Source organism: Scyliorhinus canicula, chromosome 20, assembly GCF_902713615.1.
Source record: "Scyliorhinus canicula chromosome 20, sScyCan1.1, whole genome shotgun sequence".
NCBI lineage: Eukaryota > Metazoa > Chordata > Chondrichthyes > Carcharhiniformes > Scyliorhinidae > Scyliorhinus > Scyliorhinus canicula.
Genome location: NC_052165.1, coordinates 32962337 through 32977121, shown reverse-complemented (window position 1 = coordinate 32977121; position 14785 = coordinate 32962337). Strand labels below are relative to the sequence as shown.

The 14785-nt window shown below is 53.1% G+C and overlaps 1 long non-coding RNA gene and 1 other non-coding gene across 6 annotated transcripts in view; both read right to left on the bottom strand.

The window, feature by feature from the left end:
- Positions 1-14785, bottom strand: part of LOC119954699 — a 248415-nt gene that overhangs the window by 158907 nt on the left and 74723 nt on the right. The gene's annotated exons all lie outside the window — the stretch shown is intronic.
- trnad-guc lies at positions 3092-3163 on the bottom strand. The gene has a single exon. It is a non-coding gene; the product is annotated as a tRNA-Asp (tRNA).

The following is a 14785-nucleotide window of genomic DNA, read 5'->3' as shown; positions in this document are numbered from 1 at the left end:
ATGTGGAAAAAACTCAGTACTGCGCAATCTGATTGACCATGTCAGATATGCGTGGGAGGGGGTACACGTCAAGCTGCGTGTACCGATTGATGGTCTGACTGTAGTCAATGACCATCCTGTGCTTCTCCCCAGTCTTCATTACCACTAGAGCTCTCCAGGGGCTGTTGCAGGCCTCAATGACCCCCTCCCGCAGAAGCCGTTGGACCTCCGACCTGATGAAGGTCCTGTGCTGGGCACTGTACTGTCTACTCCTAGTGGCGATGGGTTTGCAGTCCAGGGTGATTCACAAACAGTGAAGGTGGATCGACCTTAAGGGTCGTGAGGCTGCAGACGGTGAAGGGTGGGGGGGGGGGGGGGGGTAGGAGTCCGCCGAATTTTAAAGTCAGGCTTTGGAGATGGCACTGAAAATCCAGACCAAGTAACAGGGCAGGGCAGAGGTGCGGGAGGACGTAGAGCCGGACGTTGCTCAACTCTACGCCCTGGACGGTGAGGGTCGTGATACAGTACCCCCGGATTTCAACGGAAAGGGATCCGGAGGCCAGGAAGATTTTCTGGGTGACGGGGTGTACCGGGAGGGAGCAGCGCCTTACCGTAGTGGGGTGAATGAAGCTCTCTGTGCTCCCGGAGTCAAAGAGGCAGGTCGTCTCGTGCCCATTGATCTTCACCGTTATAGTCGCGGTCACGTGGTTGTGGGGCCGGGACTGATCCGCGGTGATAGAGGCGAGCTGTAGAAGATGCTGGGAGGTCCTGGGCTGGTCAGCGGTGGTGGAGGTAGTGGTAGGCGACGAACGGCCAGACGAGCAGTGGTCCTGAGGCACGGTCGAAAATGGCACCGAAGATGGCGGCGCCCACGGGGCGCACACAGCAGGCGGCAAAGATAGCGGCGCCCACAGGCCACACGTGGCTTGCGAAGGGGAAGATGGCGGCACCCTTGGGTCGCACGTGGTGGGGTGTAGAAATGCCGGGCCTGGACACAGCGGCGACCGACCTGGCCTGGCAAACAGGAACAAAGTGTCCTTTCTTCCCACATTCGTTGCAGGTCACGCTCCGCGCCGGGCAGCGCTGCCTGGGGTGTTTGTTTTGTCCGCAAAAATAACACTTGGGCCCCCCGGAGTTGGCTGGCTGGCTGCCGCGCAGCACAGGCTCGCAGTGAGCTGGAGTCGGCATCTGGTGGGGCCCACCATGCCCACAAGGGTGCCACGCGGTCGGGGGCATAGGACTGAATGTTACGGGAGGCCACTTCTAACGAATTAGCGAGCTGCCTAGTCCCCGCAAGATCGAGCGTACCCCCTTCCAGTAGCCGCTGGCGGACGTACGCAGATTTCATGCCCGTGACGTTAGGGTCTCTAATGACAAGTTTGGTGTGCTGGACCGCCGAAACTGCCTGGCAGTCAGTCACAGTTCCTACCTAGGATCTGCAGGGCACGCAGGAAATCGTCCAGAGTCTCCACGGGGAGTTGCTGTCTCGTGGCCAGGTGCCCGGCGTACACTTGATTTACCGGTCGAATATAATGTCCCTTCAGGAGCATCATCGCTTCGGAATAGGTGGGCGCATCCCGGATGAGGGGAAAAATATCAGGGCTCACCCGTGAATAGAGGACTTGGAGCTTCTGCGAGTCCAAGGGTTCTTCAGCGGCTGCTCTGAGGTAGCCTTCAAAGCAGGCTAGCCAGTGGTCAAAGGTGGACGTGGCGTTGGCTGCTTGAGGGCTCAGTGCAGGCAATCAGGCTTGATGAGGAGATTGATTGTTTAAAAATCTTGTTCAATAAATTGATGTACCATCAATTACCACGAGATGAGAATAGAGGAACAATCGAGGCTTTATTGAACAAGCTGTTGTGCCTCCTGTAGCTGGAACCGGAATCATCTTGTGGTAATTGATGGTACATCAGAGGAAAAAAAGCATATCATAAAACCAGTGTAGGTTCTGAAATGCATTGCCTAGGAGTGGTGGAGACAGGTTGAATCGAGGCATTCAAGAGGGAATTCAATGATTATTTAATGAGAAACAAGTCAGGGAAAAAGCAGAAGCAGCACTAGATGAAATGCTCATTTGGAGATCTGGTGCAGACAGGTTGAGCCAAATGGCCTCCTTCTGTGCTGCAACAATTCTGTGATTGGACGAATGGTTGATTTGATAATTGTTGGAGTTGTTTTCTTTTGACTCATTGAGGAGATCGAACAAGAGTTACAATCTTCAGACAAGACGAACACACCAGTCTCTTCTTTTGGCCCATTAGTTTTTTTTGTTACAAATTCCAATGGCTACTGCCAGTTGTGTTTCACTAGCGTTCACTTGCCAATCAAAGCAGAAAACCAGCTGCATAAATATGTCCTTCCAGTAATTGCTTCTTTTGCCAATATGAGCAGGTTTCAGGAGTATATACTTTTGGAGGCAGGAGATTGGTTCCAGATGGTCATCTTGATTGTGACCCAAAATCTGAAGACAGGACTATGGGGAAAGAGTAAGAGAATGGCGTGTACTGGCTAGCTCTTTGAAGAGTTCTGTACACTAATACTCACGGCTCTGGCAAAATGCAGTCATTGTCACAAAATGTACTGGATTTTTCAATGAACTTCCATCTGATAGATGAAGAGTATCTCCTTTGAAGTTTTTGGTCGGCGTGGAACACCTGTCTCTCTGTAAGCCTGCAGCAGCTCAATTCCTTTCGCCAACTTCAGATGGGGCCGGCTCGTTTCACCAGCAGATCGCAACCAAACTTGCTCACAGCATTCGCGTTGTGCTCCAGCAGCCTTCCGCTTTTCCTTCCTTAAAGTTACTAAAAGCTTTAGAAATGGTGATAAATAAACGGTAATCTTTTAAAATCAAGCTCGAGTTCAGTTGAAATGTTGGAATAAATGGGGGTTAATGACTGCGATTGTCACAGTTTGATTTAACGTGAGCCTTTCATTAATTGGTTTGAGAACATTTAGAAACTGGAAAATAAACTTCACTGCCGATCATCAAAGCACACACCAAAACACCTTCGCATTTTTAAGATTTAGCTTTAAAAATATAAACTTCCACATTTTTAAACTTTTAAGGCTTAAAAATGCACATTTTATAAATGGTTATTGGAAAATATGCATACACTCCCCGTCGGGGAATTGAACCCCGGTCTCCCGCGTGACAGGCGGGGATACTAACCACTATACTAACGAGGAAGTGATGCTTAATTGTCTAACAAATGTGATTATATCCACAGATTATGGAGAAAAAAAAACCAAGGTAAATTACATTTGTTAAATTCGCCCACAGGATGTGAACATTGCCAGCAAAACCAGTATTTATTCGCCAACCTAGAATTGAAGGCAGTGGTGCATCACCTTCTAAAACCACTAGTCTCTTGGATAGGTCCACCCATGGTGCTAGTTGATAGGGAGCTCCATGATTTTAAGCAAGCGATGTATTGCCAAATTAGGTTGGAGGGAAGCTCAGAAATTATGGTGTTCACTGTTGTGTTAAGCACAGTAAGATAACACGGGCTGCAACTGGATGCAGCTTTACCCGAGAGATACTCCACACGTTGAAGTTAGTTCAATATGACTTATTGAACCTGTCACTCAATCCTCTGAGTTCGACTCTCAGCTAACCTAGTGTGATTAATCTGTCTGAACCAGACTAGCTCTTAGCCACGTGCTGTAGGAGTTATATGATATGTACACCCTGACTCACACTGGAGATGTCACCAGTGGAAAGAGTGGGAGTGCCTCGTGCCTTTTATAGTGGGAAACCACCCCCAAGTGTTCTGCCTGCTGATTGGTTATGTCCTGTTCTCTGTATTCATTGGCTGCCTGTTTGTATCTCATTATGTGCATGTCTACATATCATGACTGATGTGTTGGGTGCTCTGGATCCGTGGAACACATACAGGCCACCAACACTTAAAATAGTACAACACTATTTTATTAAACTATAAACTGTTTAACATGCTCTTACTGTGGGTTAACATGATGTTAAATTAACTAAAGACCTGTGCCTATCCAAACCAGTCTAATCACTCAGCACATGGTGAGGATCTGTGCTGTAAACTGTAAGTTCTTGTACTTCTGAAAGGCTGCATCCCGAATGAGCGGGAAAACTGGTCTTTATCGTGAGTGTGCTCTAACTGGTGATTGGCTGCAGTGTTATGCATGTTGATTGGTCCTACTCTATGTCCATCAATGTGTGTGTCTGCACCATGATATACTGGTGTATATTATGACATCCCCCTTTTTAAAAAAATGTATGTTTGTGGCAATAAATAATGTGTGTTGATAATGTTCCTAACTATGTGTGGGGTGCAAAGACATATTTACAGGACTATGTACATGAAAACTAAGCTATTTACAAGGGAAGGTGCCTGGTGCAGAGAAACAGTATGCGACAAGAAGAACGAGAACAACATTATATACAAACCAGGAAAACGATCAAACAAGGTAACGAAACAATTCAGAGAGTCCATAAATTTGTAAAGTTCATAAATTTAGTCTCTGAGGTGGGCGACAAATTCTGGTTGACCGCCTCAAGGGGGGGTCGAGAGCCGCCGGTTCAGGAGCGGGCTGGACTGCATCACAGTCAGGGGGAGGCAGAGTGACAGGAAGCTCTGCATAGTCCGTGGCAGGGTCAGCAGGGGAGCGAGGCAACACGAGGATCATGTGGCGAGCATGGAACAAGGCGAAGGGCGCGTCGATTGCGGCGCAGAATAGAGCCATCTGGTAACCGAACCAGGAACGAGCGGGGGGCCACCTGCCTGAGGACAACAGTGGTTGCAGACCAGCCACGATCCGGGAGATGCACGCAAACATTGTCATCTGGAGTGAGAGCGGGGAGATCAGCAGCACGGGAGTCATGAGCCGCCTTGTGCTGCACACGAGACATCTGCATTTTGTGAAGAACCGGAACATGGTCGAGATTTAGTACATGGATGGACGGCACTGTCGTCCTCAGGGTGAGATTCATGAGTACTTGGGCTGGCGACAGGCCAGTGGACAATGGGGCGAAGCGATAGGCCAGCAATGCAAGATAGAATTCAGACCCAGCATCGGCAGCCTTGCATAGGAGCCTCTTGACGATGTGTACTCCCTTCTCCACTTTGTCGTTGGATTGGGGATACAGGGGACTGGACGTCACATGGGCAAAATTGTACCGCCAGGCAAAGCTGGACCATTCCTGGCTGGTGAAGCAGGGGCCATTGTCCGACATCACCGTGAGCGGGATGCCGTGTCGAGCAAAGGTTTCTTTGCACGCCCGAATGACTGCGGACGAAGTGAGGTCGTGCAACCGTATCACCTCCGGGTAATTTGAAAAGTAGTCCACGATCAGGACATAGTCTCTACCCAGCGCGTGGAACAGGTTGATGCCCACCTTAGTCCAAGGTGACGTGACCAACTCATGGGGCTGCAGTGTCTCTCGTAGTTGGGCCGGCTGAAAGCGCTGACAGGTGGGGCAATTGAGCACTGTGTTGGCGACGTCTTCATTGACACCGGGCCAGTACACAGCCTCTTGGGCCCGTCGGCGACACTTCTCCACGCCCAGATAGCCCTCGTGTAACTGTTCCAGGACAATCTGGCGCATGGTATGCGGGATGACAATGCGGTCCAGTTTCAGAAGAACCCCATCAACTACTGCCAGATCGTCTCTGACGTTATAGAACTGAGGGCATTGGCCCTTGAGCCACCCGTCCGTCAGGTGGCGCATGACACGCTGTAGCAGGGGTCAGCCGCCGTTTCACGGCGAATTTGGACAAGGCGTTCATCTGAGACAGGCAGATTGGAGGCCGTGAACGCTACCTGGGTGACAACCTGGCAGACAAACCCCTCTGGGTCATATGGAGTGTTGACTGACCTAGAGAGAGCATCCGCAACGATGAGGTCCTTGCCTGGGGTGTACACCAGCTGGAAGTCGTATAGCCGGAGCTTGAGCAGAATACACTGGAGGCGCGGCTTCATGTCGTTTAAGTCCTTCTGTATTATATTGACCAGCGGGCGATGGTCGGTCTCGACGGTGAATTGGGGAAGCCCGTAGAAATAATTGTGAAATTTCACAACACCGGTCAGAAGGCCCAGTCACTTCTTTTCTATCTGCACGTAGCGCTGCTCCGTGGGGGTCATCGCCCGCGACGCATACGCAACGGGGGCCCATGACGAGGCCTCGTCACGTTGCAGGAGCACAGCTCCAATGCCGGACTGATTGGCATCTGTCGAAATTTTGGACTCCTTTGCTGGATCAAAGAAAGCCAGGACCGGGGCCGTGGTTAGTTTAGCTTTGAGTTCCCTCCATTCTCGCTCGTGGGCATGGAGCCACTGGAAGTCTGTCGTCTTCCTGACCAGGTTCCTGAGAGCCGTGGTATGAGAGGAGAGGTTAGGGATGAACTTTCCTAAAAAAAAGCACCATGCCCAAGAACTGGAGGACCGCCTTCTTGTCTTCTGGCGTTCTCATAGCTGTGATGGCAGTTACCTTGTCCGCATCCGGCTGCACACCCAATTGGGAGATGTGGTCCCCTAGGAACTTGATATCTGTCTGACCGAAAGAGCACTTGGCTCTGTTGAGGCGGAGGCCATGTTCGTGTCTGCGTCTGAAGACGCGCTGGAGACGATTAACGTGCTCCTGCGGGGTGGTGGACCAGATGATTATGTCATTGACATAGACACGAATACCCTCAATCCCTTCCATCGTTTGTTCCATGATCCTATGAAACACTTCTGACGCGAGATGATCCCAGACGGCATTCTGTTGTAGCAATATCTTTCAAAGGGGGTACGTGCAGAGTTTCCTGCTAGATTCATCAAGCTGGATTTGCCAGAATCCTTTTGAGGCGTCGAGTTTGGTAAAGAGTGAGGGACCTGTTTGTAGATGGGAGGTTTGCGAGCCTGGGTGAGTTGGAGGGGAAGATTGGGCTCCCCCCGAGGAACGTGTTTAGGTACATGCAGGTTAGGGCGTTTGCCAGGCGGCAAGTGGCGGGGTTCCATGTGTTGCCCCCGTGGGGGGTTCGGGACAGGGTGCTCTCGGGGTGTGGGTTGGAGGAGGGAAGATTTCGGACGTGTACCATGTTATGCAGGAGGTGGATGAGGCCTCGGTGGAGGAGCTGAAGGGTAAATGGGAAGAGGAGCTGGGTGAGGAGATTGAGGAGGGGAGAGATGCCCTGGAAAGTGTGAACTCCTCTTCTTGTGCGAGGCTTAGCCTCATACAGTTCAAAGTGCTGCATAGGGCTCATAGGACCGGGACGAGGATGAGCAGGTTCTTTGGGGGCGAGGATAGGTGTAATAGGTGCTCGGGAACCATGCCCATATGTTCTGGGCATGCCCAGCGTTGGGGGACTTTTGGAAGGGGGTAGCAAGCACGGTGTCGAGGGTGGTAGGATCCAGGGTTCAGCCAGGCTGGGGACTTGCGATATTTGGGGTAGCAGCGGAGCCGGGAGTGCAGGAGGCAAAAGAGGCCGGTGTTCTGGCCTTTGCGTCCCGAGTAGCTCGGCGTAGGATTTTGCTTCAGTGGAAGGATGCGAGGCCCCCAAGCGTGGAGGCCTGGATCAATGACATGGCGGGGTTCATTAAGTTGGAGAGGGTGAAATTCGCCCTGAGGGGGTCGGTGCAAGGGTTCTTTAGGCGGTGGCAGCCTTTCCTGGACTTCCTGGCGGAACGGTAGGGAAATAGGCCGGCAGCAGCAGCAACCCGGGGGAGGGAGGGGGGGGGGGGGGGGGGGGTTTAGTTCGGTGGGAGGGAGAATTGTGTACAGGGGTTTGTTGGATGTGGCGGGTGTTATCTCTTTCCTTTTTGTTGTTTTCTTTTGTTTGTTTTTGTAGTTGCTGGGGGGGGGGGGGGTTGGTTGTTTGGTTTATATTGTTTTGTTGTTTATATTTTGTGAAAATCTTAATAAAAATTATTTAAAAAAAAAAGAGTTTGGTAAAGAGCTTGGCGTGAGCCATTTCACATGTGAGCTCTTCACGCTTGGGAATTGGATGGTGCTCCCTCATGATATTGCGATTAAGATCCTTGGGATCAATGCAAATTCTCAATTTGCCGGAAAGCTTTTTTAAAAATAATTTTTATTCAAATTTTTCAACAACAGATTTTCTCCCAACAATAAAATGAACAAGGTATAGAAATAAACAGAAAGAAGACACCTCCCCCCCCCAATACAAAGCAATAAATTAACAAAAAAAGAAAGTAGCAAACATACAGTCCGAAAAACAAACCCCCTTAACCGACCCATAGCCCACCCCCCCTTGCACCCCCCCACCACGCCCCGGGTTGCTGCTGAAATTAACCACCCTCTAACCCTCCGCCAGAAAATCGAGAAAGGGCTGCCACTGCCAGAAGAAACCTTGTACCGACCCCCTCAGGGCAAACTTGACCCTTTCCAGCCTGATGAACCTGGCCATGTTGTTAATCCAGGCCTCCGGGCTCGGGGGCTTCGCGTCCCTCCACTGTAAAAGAATCCTACAGCCGGGCTACTAGAGACACAAAGGCCAGGATACCAGCCTCTCTCGCCTCCTGCGCTCCCTGCTCCGATGCTAGCCCAAAGATCGCGAGCCGCCAGCCCGGTTCCACCCTGGAACCAACCACCTTGGACAAGGTCCCCGCCACCCGCTTCCAAAACCCCTACAATGCCGGACACGCCCAGAACATGTGGGTCTGGTTCGCCGGGCCTCCCGAACACCTCCCACACCTGTCCTCTTCCCCCGAAGAACCGGCTCAGCCTGGGCCCAGTCATGTGCGCCCTGAATTAAGCTGAGCCGTGCACAAGAAAAGGACGAGTTCACCCTCCCCAGGGCGTCCGTCCTCGTCCCCTCATCGATGTCCTCCCCTAGCTCCTCCTCCCACATAGCTTTCAGCTCTTCAACCGAGGCCTCCTCCCCCTCCTACATCACCTGATAAATTGCCGAGATCCTACCCTCACCAACCCACGTCTCCGAGAGCACCCTATCCTGCACCCCCCCCTAGTCGGCAGTAACGGGAACTCCGCCACCTGCCGATTAACAAACGCCCTAATCTGCATATACCTGAAAGTATTCCCAGGGGGGAGACCCCACTTCCCCTCCAACTCCTCTAAAGTCGCAAACTTCCCATCGAGGAAAAGGTCCCCCATCCGCCTGATGCCTGCCCTGTGCCAACTCAAAAACCCACCATCTATTCTCCCTGGTGCAAACCGGTGATTGCGCCGTATCGGGGCCCACACTGAGGCCTTAACTTCCCCCCTATGCCACCTCCACTGCCCCCAAATTTTGAGAGAAGCCACCACTACTGGACTCGTAGAATACCTTGCCGGGGGGAGTGAGAGCGGGGCCATCACCAATGCCTCCAAACTCGTACCCACACAGGACGCCACCTCCAACCTCTTCCGTGCGGCACCCTCCCCCTCCATCCCCCACCTACGAATCATTGCCACATTCGCAGCCCAGTAATACCCACACAAGTTGGGCAACGCCAAACCGTCTACCTCCCTGCCTCGCTCCAGGAATACCCTCCTCACTCTCGGCTTCCGCGCCCACACGAACCTCAGAATACTCTTATTAACCCTCCTAAAAAAAGCCTTCGGAATCAATATGGGGAGGCACTGAAAGAGAAACAGAAACCTCGGGAGCACCGTCATCTTAACTGACTGGACCCTGCCCGCCAAAGAGAGTGGCAGCGCATCCCACCTCCTGAACTCCTCCTCCATCTGTTCCACCAGCCTCGAAAAGTTTAGCCTGTGCAGGGCCCCCCAGCTCCTAGCTATCTGGACACCAAGATATCTAAAGCTCCTCTCCGCCCTCTTCAACGGGCGCTCTCCTACCTCCCTCTCCTGGTCCCCCAGGTGCAGCACAAACAGCTCACTCTTCCCCACGTTGAGCTTATGGCCCAAGAAATCCCCAAACTCCCAAGTATCCTCAACACCTCTGGCATCCCCCCTGCCGGATCCACGATGTACAACAGTAAATCATCCACGTACAGCGACAGCCGGTGCTCCTTTCCCCCCCCCCCCCGCACAATCCCCCTCCAGTTCTTCGAATCCCTCAGCACCATGGCCAAGGGCTCAATCGCTAACGCAAAGAGCAGGGGACAGCCGAAAGTCCACCGACCTCCTCCCATTCGTCACCACACTCGCTACCGGGGCACTATACAGCAGCCTCACCCAGCTAATGAATCCCTCACCAAACCCAAATCTCCTCAACACTTCCCACAGGTAGCTCCACTCCACCCTAGCAAAAGCTTTCTCCGCATCCATCAATGCTACTATTTCCGCCTCCCCATCCGCCAACGCCATCATCATGACATTAAGAAGCCGCCGCACATTAACATTCAGCTGCCTCCCCTTCACAAACCCCGTTTGGTCCTCATGGATAACCATCGGGACCACATCTTCCACCCTCCTGGAAGGTATCTTAGCCAACAACTTTAGAATTTAGAATTTAGAACAGTACAGCACAGAACAGGCCCTTCGGCCCTCAATGTTGTGCCGAGCAATGATCACCCTACTCAAACCCACGTATCCATCCTATACCCGTAACCCAACAACTCCCCCTTAACCTTACTTTTTAGGACACTACAGGCAATTTAGCAATCCCCCCATTAACCTTACACTACGGGCAATTTAGCATGGCCAATCCACCTAACCCGCACATCTTTGGACTGTGGGAGGAAACCGGAGCACCCGGAGGAAACCCACGCACACACGGGGAGAACGTGCAGACTCCACACAGACAGTGACCCAGCCGGGAATCGAACCTGGGACCCTGGAGCTGTGAAGCATTGATGCTAACCACCATGCTACCGTGAGGCCCCAACTTTGCGTCCACGTTGAGGAGCGAGATTGGCCTGTAAGACCCATACTAGAGGGGGTCCTTATCCCGCTTCAGGATCAGTGAGATTATTGCTTTAGACATCGTCGGGGGCAAAGCCCCCCCCTCCCTCGCATCATTCAGGGTCCTCACTAGCAGCGGGCCAAGCAGGTCTGAGAAGTTCTTATAAAACTCCACCGGGAACCCGTCAGGTCCTGGTGCTTTCCCTGTCTGCATGCTCCCCAGCGCCTCCATCAGCTCCTCCAACTCGATTGGGGCCCCCATACCCTCGACCCGCTCTTCCTCCACTCTTGGGAACTCCAGCTTATCAAGAAAGCGGTCCATCCCGCCCACCTCCCTAGGGGGCACCGAACGGTACACCCCCTCGTAAAAGGATCTGAACACCCCATTAATGTCCCTACCACTCCGCACCAGGCTCCCTCCTGCATCTGTGACTCCCCCTATCTCTCTCGCTGCCTCCCGCTTCTGGAGCTGGTGGGCCTTCATACGACATGCCTTCGCCCCGTACTCATATACCGCCCCCTGCACCCTCCTCCACTGCGCTTCCGCCTTCCGGGTGGTCAGTATATCGAACTCCGCTTGGAGACTGCGACGCTTCCTCAAAAGCCCCGCTTCCGGGACATCCACATACCTCCTGTCCACCCTTACCATTTCTTCCACCAACCTCTCCCTCTCAACCCTCTCCCCCCTCTCCCTGTGCACCCGAATAGATATCAGCTCCCCTCTAACCACCGCCTTCAGCGCTTCCCAGACCACCCCAACCTCCCCATTGTCATTAGCTTCCAAATACCCCTCTATGCCCCTACGGACCCACCCACATACATCCTCCTCTGCCAGAAGCCCCACATCTAACGCACACAGCGGGTGCTGATCCTTCCCCTCCCCCAGCTCCAGGTCCACCGAATGCGGAACATGGTCAGATATGACTATCGCCGAATACTCCGCCCCCACCACTCTCGGGATTACCGCCCTGCTGAGGACAAAAAAGTCAATCCGGAAATAAGCCTTGTGGACATGGGAGAAAAAGGAAAACTCCCTATCTCCCGGCCTCAAAAACCTCCAAGGGTCTACCCCTCCATCTGATCCCCCTCAGCACTGAGGCCGCCGCCGGCCTCTTACCCGTCCTCGAACTCGAACGATCCAGAGCTGGATCCAGCACAGTATTAAAATCCCCTCCCAAGATCAAGCCCCCCATCTCCAGGTCCAGCTCAACATTCGCCGCATGAAGCCCGCATCGTCCCAGTTAGGGGCGTACATATTAACCAGAACCACCCTCTCCCCTTGAAGCCTACCACTCACCATTACGTATCTACCTGCACTGTCCGCCACCACACTCGACGCCACAAACGACAAGCTCTTGCCAACTAAAATCGCCACACCCCGATTCTTCGCATCTAGCCCTGAGTGAAACACCTGCCCCACCCAGCCTCTTCTCAGCCTCACCTGATCCGCCACCTTAAGGTGCGTCTCCTGAAGCATAGCCACATCCGCTCCCAGCCCCTTCAAATGCGCCAAGACCTGGGACCGCTTCACCGGTCCATTCAGCCCCCTCACGTTCCATGTGACCTGGTGAATCTGGGGAGTCTTCCCCCTCCCTCTGCGCCGGTCAGTCATAGCTCTCCCTCGGCTCACCAAGTGCCCGCAGAACCCCCCCAGGCCCGTTCCCCATGGTGGCAGACCCCCCTCCCAACCTCCCCCATCCCCAGCAGTTCCCCTTCGGCCCCTGCAACAGCAACCCGGTACCCCCCCAAAGCTAGGGTCCCCCCCTAGCTGCGTAACCCCTTCCATCGTACTTCCGTAAGTCAGCCGACTCCTGCTGATGCCGGCTGCTCCCACCATCCCAACGACAACCAGTAAAAACGAAAGGATACCAAGGAGGACAAAGCGTCCGGACTATCTACATCATTCCCCAGCCCCCCCAGTCCTCAGTTCGAATCCAACTTCTCTGCCTGGACAAAGGCCCAGGCCTCCTCCGGGGAATCGAAGTAGAGCTGGCGGTCCTTGTAAGTGACCCAGAGGCGAGCCGGCTGTAGCAGGCCAAACTTCACCCCCTTCTTGTGAAGCACTCCCTTCGTCCGATTAAAACCAGCCCTTCTCTTCGCCACCTCCGCGCTCCAATCCTGATCTCCCACTTGCTGCTCCTCTCCTTCTTCGCCCATCTCAGCACATACTCACGGTCAACGAAGCGGTGAAAATGGACCAGCACCGCCCTGGGCGGCTCGTTCGGCCTGGGCTTCCTCAACAGCACTCGATGGGCACCCTCCAGCTGCAAGGGCCCCTGGAACGACCCCACGCCCATTAACGAGTTCAGCATCACGGCCACGTAGCCCCCCATGTCCGAACCTTTCAGCCCCTCCGGGAAGCCCAGGATCCACAGGTTCTTCCAACGGGAGCGGTACTCCATCTCCTCCATCCTCACTAGCCATTTCTTGTGGAGTGCCTCGAGTGACTCCACCTTCACTGCTAGGCCTAGGAGTTCATCCTCGCTCTCTGAGGCCTTTTTCCATAGCTCTCGGATCTCTGCACTCTGAGCCGTGTGAGTCGCCATGAGCTTGAGCAGCAAGGCCTTAAACGGTTCCACGATCTCAGCCTTCAGCTCTCTGAAGCAGCACTGAAGGAGCTCCTGCTGCTCCTGCGCCCACTGCTGCCACTTCCCCGCCTGCCGCCATCTTGTTTTTCCTGCCTCGCACCTTTCTCTGCTCCAAAGCCAATTTTTTGACCACTCCGCTCCTGGTCCAGTCCATCCACCGGCAGACAAGCACAGTGGATGTGTTCTCACATGGGGAAAAGTCCAACCAGCACCGTTACGGGACCTTAAAAGAGCCCAAAAGACCAAAAATAGCGGGAGCTACTGAACGTGCGGCTTAGCGCCGCATCGCCGCAACCGGAAGCCCACCGGAAAGCTTTTTTTACACATACCATGGAACTGACCCAGTCGGTTGGTTCCGTGACCCTGGAGATCACTCCATGGTCCTGGAGGTCTTGCAGCTGCTGCTTGAGGCGGTCCTTAAGGGGCGCTGGGACCCTGCGAGGTGCGTGCACCACAGGCGTGGCATTTGGCTTTAATAAAATCTTGTAGGTGTACGGGAGCGTGCCCATGCCCTCGAAGACGTCGTGGTACTGGTTGATAATGGCGTCGAGTTGCGCCCCGAAGTCAGTGTCCGGAAAGGCAGACGCGTCAGCAGGAGAGAGAGAGTGAACCCTCGGAATATACTTCACTAGAGGCTCAATAGCTATTGTGAACAATAACAGGGATAACGGGCATCCCTGACTAGCCCTTCGCTGGAGACAAAAAAGATGAGATTTCTGACTGCTAGTCAGTGGACTTTTAGAAAGTACTTGTATTCACTAAACAAACTCCCTGATGTACCATCAATTGGACACGAGTCGAGATGAAGATCCAAATATTAGGCTTTAATCGACTAGTTGTGTGCCCGGCAGTCGACTTACAGAGAAAGGCCGACTGCCGGGTCCTACGGGTTCTTATACCCCACCTCGTAGGTGGGACTACTTGCCTCCCGACTAGTCTCAACCAACCAGCCGAGAGGCACATGACCGGCCTGAGCCAATGGGCAGCGAGTGTTCTGCACCAATGGCAGATAGGTACCGTAAACCTCCTAGTCATATCACCACACTCCCCTCCTAACCCAAACTTCTGCTGTGTATTGTTGCACGTTTTGCTATGGGCGTAAAACGCGTTTATTGGGGTGTATTAACTTCCAAGTGCTTAACACCACTAGGCTCTGTCTTATGTATTTATTCAGCTTAGGAGTCGCCAGTTGCCGTATAGACAACGTCACGAGTATTCCAAAGTCAAGTTCAAAGTAATAAAGACGATACACCGATTAGTAAGGTCCAAACGATAATATTTATTATACAGTTATAATAAATACTCATGCACACACTAAGAGACTAAGCTATGACTAAACTAAAGTAATCAGAATACTTATCTAATAGGAACAGGCAAGGTCAGGGAGCGAGGCCTTCGTCCTGGTCTTGGGCTGCAACCTTCAGCAAGCGTTCTGGT